The sequence below is a fragment of the Polistes fuscatus genome, unplaced genomic scaffold (assembly GCF_010416935.1).
Source record: "Polistes fuscatus isolate 324 unplaced genomic scaffold, CU_Pfus_HIC Scaffold23, whole genome shotgun sequence".
Classification (NCBI taxonomy): domain Eukaryota; kingdom Metazoa; phylum Arthropoda; class Insecta; order Hymenoptera; family Vespidae; genus Polistes; species Polistes fuscatus.
Genome location: NW_025113100.1, coordinates 2,311,732 through 2,318,574, shown reverse-complemented (window position 1 = coordinate 2,318,574; position 6,843 = coordinate 2,311,732). Strand labels below are relative to the sequence as shown.

Here is a 6,843-nt window from a genome sequence, read left to right as displayed (position 1 = left end):
ATGAATTGTTGAATTGTTGAATCGATGAATTGTTGAATCGATGTATTGTAGAATCGATGAATTGTAGAATCGATGAATTGTTGAATCGATGTATTGTGAATCGATGAATTGTTGAATCGGTGATTGTAGAATCGATATATCGTTGAATCGTTGAATGTTGAATCGTTGCATGTTGAATGTTGAATCGTTGAATGTTGAGTGTTGAATGTCGAATCGTTGAATCGATGAATTGTTGAATCGATGTGTGAATCGATGTATTGAATCGATGTATTGTAGAATCGATGTATTGTTTAATCGTTAAACCGTTGAATCGATTATTATAATCTATATTTAAAAATAGAAAATAAAATTAATTATGTTTCATATCATTCAAAAGATTTTTCATGAATAAAAATAATCACGATTTAAAAAATGAATATGTGAGAAGTAATATTGAGATTAGAAAATAATAACCGTTGATTTATCTAGACGAAGCCAGATGCATCGATAAAGATGTTCCAGAAGAAATAAAGATGTGAAGTTGATTTAAATTGGATGAATTGTTAAATTGTTGAATCGAGATGAATTGTTGAATCGATGTATTGTAGAATCGATGTATTGTTTAATCGTTGAATCGTTGAATCGATGATTTAATCTATATTTAAAAATAAAAATAAATTAATTATGTTTCATATCATTCAAAAGATTTTTCATGAATACAAAAACAATCACGATTTAAAAAATGAATATGTGAGAAGTATAATTGAGATTAGAAAATAATACTAACCGTTGATTTATCTAGACGAAGCCAGTGCGTCGATAAAGATGTTCCAGAAGAAATAAAGATGTTAATTCACACTTTCGACCATGACAATATTTTAATCGAAACGCAAATCCTCTTCTACCGAATTGGCCGAAAGTGTGTTAATGATTCTAATCGCGTACCGAGCAAATTGTTTTCTCAACAAGATTATTTGCATTGATTTTAAATATAACGATTTAATTACTGTTTTGTATGCAATCTATACGATCGCATACAAAAATGCAACATTTTTCAAAACGAACACTGATTCTATGATTGCATTGCCCGCAATCGCAACTAAAGCTCTGAAAATCAAAGTTTAATTAAAGCAAGTCGTAGCGTACTTCTGTTTATTTATGTTAATAATAAAAAATATATTATAATAGTTTTATTATTCAATTATTTAAACTACGTATTTCAAAAATTCTGGAATCGTGCTACTATTTTTTGTACGCTTTAATTATTAATAAAAAAAATTATTCAAAAATTGTAACCACAAACTTGTAAACTATATAAAAAAAAAAAGATAAAATCTAAACGAACAAATATCGCGAATAAAGAATAAATTTCATCGCGATAGGGTTATTTTTACAGAAGTATGCTAATTGCCTTAATACTTATAGGAAAGAATAGATATAGCATTAATGTAAAACTAAACAAAGTACAATATTTATAAATTATCGTTTGAACAATAAAATATAATCGACTGTGTCTTGAATTATTTATGTGAATTAAATACCGAAAGAACTAAAATGAATTTAAATTAAAAACATTAAACAACAATTGCAACGCGTAATTAAATAATTAATTCGATAAATCATTTCATTTACTTTACAATTAATTAACGATACGAGAAGTTAAAATTTTCTAATGCATCGAACGATCCATTTGGAAATTGATGCATTTATAAAATTAAAGAAAAGAAAGAAAGAAAGAAAGAAATACACTTGCACGTATGTATGCAGTTGTATATACCACCATTGATTAGTATAATTTCCATGGAACGATGGTGAACGTCTTCTTGAAACCATAAAAAGAATAAGAGGTTATGATAGAAATTTTTGTGAAACTATCGATACATATAATCGATAATATAATATAATTCTAATTACAGATCTTCTTACCTAATTTCAATGCATTCACGTCATCGATAATGATTACATGTACCTGTTAATGAAATTTGATTAGATTACAAAATTTGATAATGAAATATTTTTTAATTACGGAGTAATTAAGTTCTTACGTGGAGCGAAACTAGTTGAGACTTGTCTCGACGGCGTCCGACAGCTGAAAGAGGTATGACGTAGCTCGAGTCACCCCACCCCTCCTATTTACCTTATATGGCAGTCGCGAAATGTTTTTCTATGCGTACTCGATGATAGACGATGTGTATACATAGACAATGCTCGTTACCTCGTTTGACTTTGACCTTCACCTTCGCATGTTTTTCTTTATCTCTGCGTACGTTCAAACGTATTTGATCATTAGTACACATAAACGTTGATATAAAAAGTAAATACGTTATGAATAATACGTTAAATATGTTATATATAAAATCTCCTATAATAATATTTTTAGGACGTTTGTTTAAACAATGCACAAAAATTAAAAGACTGCTATAATATAATCATAATTTTGGTTTAATTTGGTTTATAATCATAAAGTCGGTAAGTCGCATTACCGACCGAAAAATGCTGATAGTAAATTACCATCAGAGTGTTACCCGTTATCGACCGAGAAGAGTTGATGATAAATTACCATCAGTTGTTACCGACAGTAGGAAGACCGACAGTAGAAAAACTAATTACTTTATAATGTTTTTTAATAACTTTTATGTATTTACAGATACCAGGGAGTTGTACAAAATTATAGAAATTAAAGTTGCGATGTATAAAAGAGATTGCATTCGATTCATTCATTGCATTGCACAGGAACATTAAAAAAAATGTACATTTGTTTAGACATTTACATAAAATGAAAAAATGCTAAAATCAGAGCGTTTTATCTTAATTTCTCTTTATTTCAATTAAAATTCTCGTTACACACATGCGCAACGTTAGGAAAGTCATATAAATAAAATTTAAAAAAACAAATTTTATAGAGCACAATGGCTCAATCTAACGACGAATTTCGAGGAGGAGGGATCACAGAACATATACTCCTAGTTTTTAAGCAACAATTGACACTTGCATCTATATTATTAACAATTATTTTAATGCACTAATGCACTCTCTTTATGTTTTCCAAATCTTCAAATACTTGCAAACCTGAAATCAGAATATTGTATTAGTAAAGTATCAAGCAAACTGAACGAGTCTATATATGTATAATATGTATCATATTTGTATAAGATGTCACTCTCTCTCTCTCTCTCTCTTTTTTTCTGTCTTATACTTTTTATATTAATCTTCTTTATGTTATAAAAGAAAAGAGATATAATTACCACAACTGATATCAATATAAGAAAGTAAACACAATTATTATGTAGATAGAAAAGTAATCACAATTAGACTGACGATGAGTGTATGTATTCATGCTGTATTCTACCAGATGTTTGGAAACCTAAAAAAAGTATTAATTAACATAGCATTGGTATAATATAAAGAAAATTAAATATATAAGTGTTGTTTATACGTGTAACACTTTCCTTGTCAATATTTAAAGAATAATGTATAGAATAAAGACAATATACACTAAAAACTTTGTCACTCTAGACAGAAAAACACAATTGTATAGAAAAGAAATCACGTTGTAGATATTTCTTAAAACAATTGATATCACATTGCACAGAGAAACATAATCGTATAGATAGAAACCACGTTATAGAAATCTTTAAAACAAATGACATAAAGCAATATAGCCATCCTTAAAGAATTAAAATATATTGAAACAAAACAATTGACATCTCTCATGCCAACTATGAAAGTATAAATTCCCATATTCTGTATTTATATGGAAACATTCTTGTTATTTTAATTCTTTAAGGATGGTTACAGTGCTTTATTTCAATTGTTTTAAGAAATATCTACAACGTGGTTTCTTTTCTATACAATTGTGTTTTTCTGTACAGTTTCTTAAAGTTTCTAGTGTATATTGTCCTTATTCTACACGTTGTTTTAAAATATTTTAACAAGGAAAGTGTTACACGTATAATAAACACTTATATATTTAATATTCTTAATATTATACCATTGTTATGTTATTTTATACTTTTTTTTAGGTTTCCAAACATTTGGTAGAATACAGCATGAATACATATATTCATTGTCAATCTATTTGTGTTTACTTTTCTATCCAAAAAATAATTGTGTTTACTTTTTTATATTGATATCAGTCGTGGTAAGTTTATCTCTTTTCTTTTATAACATAAAGAATAGTATATAAAAAGTATGAGAAGGGGAAAGAGAAAGAGAGAGTGACATTTTATACAAATATCATACATATACATATATAGCTCGTTCTACATACATATAATGTATATTAGTTTAAACAATTACAAAAATTGAAGGAATGTTTAAATCAGAACGTTGCCATGTGATAAAGTTTTTAGTCTATATTGTTTTTATTATCTTCGTTATTTGTTAATATACTTATATTGATTTGTTTACTTTTTTTAGGTTTCCAACATTTGGTGTAGAATACAATATGAATGCATATACTCATTGTCAGTACAATAATTGCTTTTACTTTTCTATCTTGATATTTGTTGTGGTAAGTTTATCTCTTTTTTTTTATAACATAAAGAATGTTAATATAAAAAGTATGAGAAGGGGAAAGAAAGAGAGAGTGATATCTTATACAAATATCATACATATACATATAGACTCTTTCAATTTGCTTGATACTTTACTAATACAATCTTATGATTTTCAGATTTGCATGTATTTGGAGATTTTGAGAAGCACAGCATCTATTAGGCTTTCTTATTGTTTTGTGTATCAATTACATACAGAAAAGAAAAGTTTACAAGATTTTAAAATTAATCCAGGCAATTTTTTTATGATACTGAAACGAGCAAACACCCCAGCTTTCTTCCATAATGGTAAACTTTAATAATTCACATTTACCATTAGTATTGTTTATTAATTGTTTGAATATAAATTGTAATTGTTTAGAGAAATGTACTTTCTTTTTTCATTTACATATACGTTAATAAATGCCAGAAAAAGTAATTTAATTATACACGTTACTTTGTTAGTTAGTATTCATTCAATATTAACAATTGTATAAAAATTATTTTAATGCACTAATGCACTTTTCTTATATTGCAGCTAAATATTATCCTCGAAGTCATCACTGCGCAGGAGCATTAAAATAATTACATGAAATAGATAAAAATACGAAAATCATAACGTTATAATCTTGAATTATGTCGATTAGATGTATGACACTTTATACACTGCGCAACGTTCGCAAAGTCATATAAACAACATTAATAAAAGTATTTCATAGAGGACAACGTCTCATTTCAACGATCGATTTCGAAGGGGACGGTACATAGATCTCATATTCCGATCTTTTAGACAACAATAGACATTCCTATCGATTATTTAACAATTATTTTAATATTCTAATGCAATCTCTTTATATTTTAGATTGTTTAAACATATATGTACTGGTTTAAACATTACATACTTATTAACGTACTTTGAATATAAAATAATTTTAATGTGTTATTTTCTGGATAAAAATTTTTTATCCAAAGTCATCATGGCACAGGGACGTTAAACAAATGTATATTAGTTTAAACAATTACACAAAAATTGAAGGAATGTTTAAATCAGAACGTTGCCATGTGATAAAGTTTTTAGTGTATATTGTCTTTATTTTACTCGTTATTTTTTAATATTACAAGGAACGTATACACCTAATAAAAAAATAAATTAGATAGAATAATTATTAATTGGATTAGTAATTAGATAATTATAATAATTCATAAAATTGATATTTAATTATTGTAATAAATAATTATGTATGTTTTTCTGTTCTGTGTGATAAGGATTATAGAGCATATTGTCTTTATTCTTTTCGTTATTTTTTAAATATTAACAAGATACGTGTACCTTAAATAGTAAAATAGAATAAATTTTTTATTTATTTAAAAAATAAATTATCATATCTAGCTTGACTAGCGTGGTCATGAAGAAAGCCGAGTTACGTACGTGACGGGCAAGCTGTGTGCGTGAAATTTCTATATGGTAATTGGGAATTTTGATTGGTCACTTATCTCTGCAATAATTATCAGCCAATCAGGGCTCTTTGCTGATCATTCTTCTTTCTTTTCGCGGCGTCGGTGCTGGAGATCGGACGGATGCTACGTCGTTCCGTTAATCTCAGGTAATTAAAAAATATTTTCTAACGTAAATAATCTTCCTATATACTAATAGATTCTTCTAGCAAATGACTTCCAAATGAATAATCGAAAGATTACGATAATGTCGAGGATAAAAATATTTGCGTAGAAAAAAATTCATGTACATTGGTATGCATTTTTCTAGCAATTATATATATATCTTGTTTTACGGATCATTTCTCATGGCTATCGATATCGACTCTATAATGTTCAATTTTGATTGTTTGGATTAATAGTATATATTTCGACAATTTTTATGTTCCTAATCCTATTTTTAACTATTCGATATTTTCTATAATAGTGAAAAATGCAAATCTCAAGTAGCCATTGGTCAACGGATTTCGCTACTTTTTTTGAAAGTTGACTACCGCGCATACTACCGCGCGCAGCAGATGCGCAGCAGAGCAACGCAGTGGCAACGGAAGGGGCGCAGGGGAAAGGTAGAGGAAACGCCATTTTCTGTCAGCTGTATATGTTCCAGCGTACTGCGTCATCTCGTTTATTCAGGTAATTGAAAAGTATTTTACACCTTTCTATTACATATCAAACGATAGTTACACATAAGATTTTCATACGTGAATGTTTTCAAAACGAAATATTAAAAAGTTCGTAAGAAATTTGTGAGAATAACATCGATATATCTCGTCCCGCCAAATCTCACCAATGTTACTTAACAATATTTCTTCTAATTTCCAGCTTTTTTCATGGT

The 6,843-nt window shown here is 27.9% G+C and overlaps 1 long non-coding RNA gene across 1 annotated transcript; it reads right to left on the bottom strand.

Moving 5' to 3' along the window:
* Window positions 1–1,637: 1,637 nt before the first annotated feature.
* LOC122518153 lies at window positions 1,638–2,123 on the bottom strand. The gene is made up of 3 exons (XR_006303989.1): window positions 2,025–2,123; window positions 1,906–1,948; window positions 1,638–1,801 (listed from the first exon to the last, which is right to left on the bottom strand). It is a non-coding gene; the product is annotated as an uncharacterized LOC122518153 (long non-coding RNA).
* Between the last annotated feature and the right edge of the window lie 4,720 nt (window positions 2,124–6,843).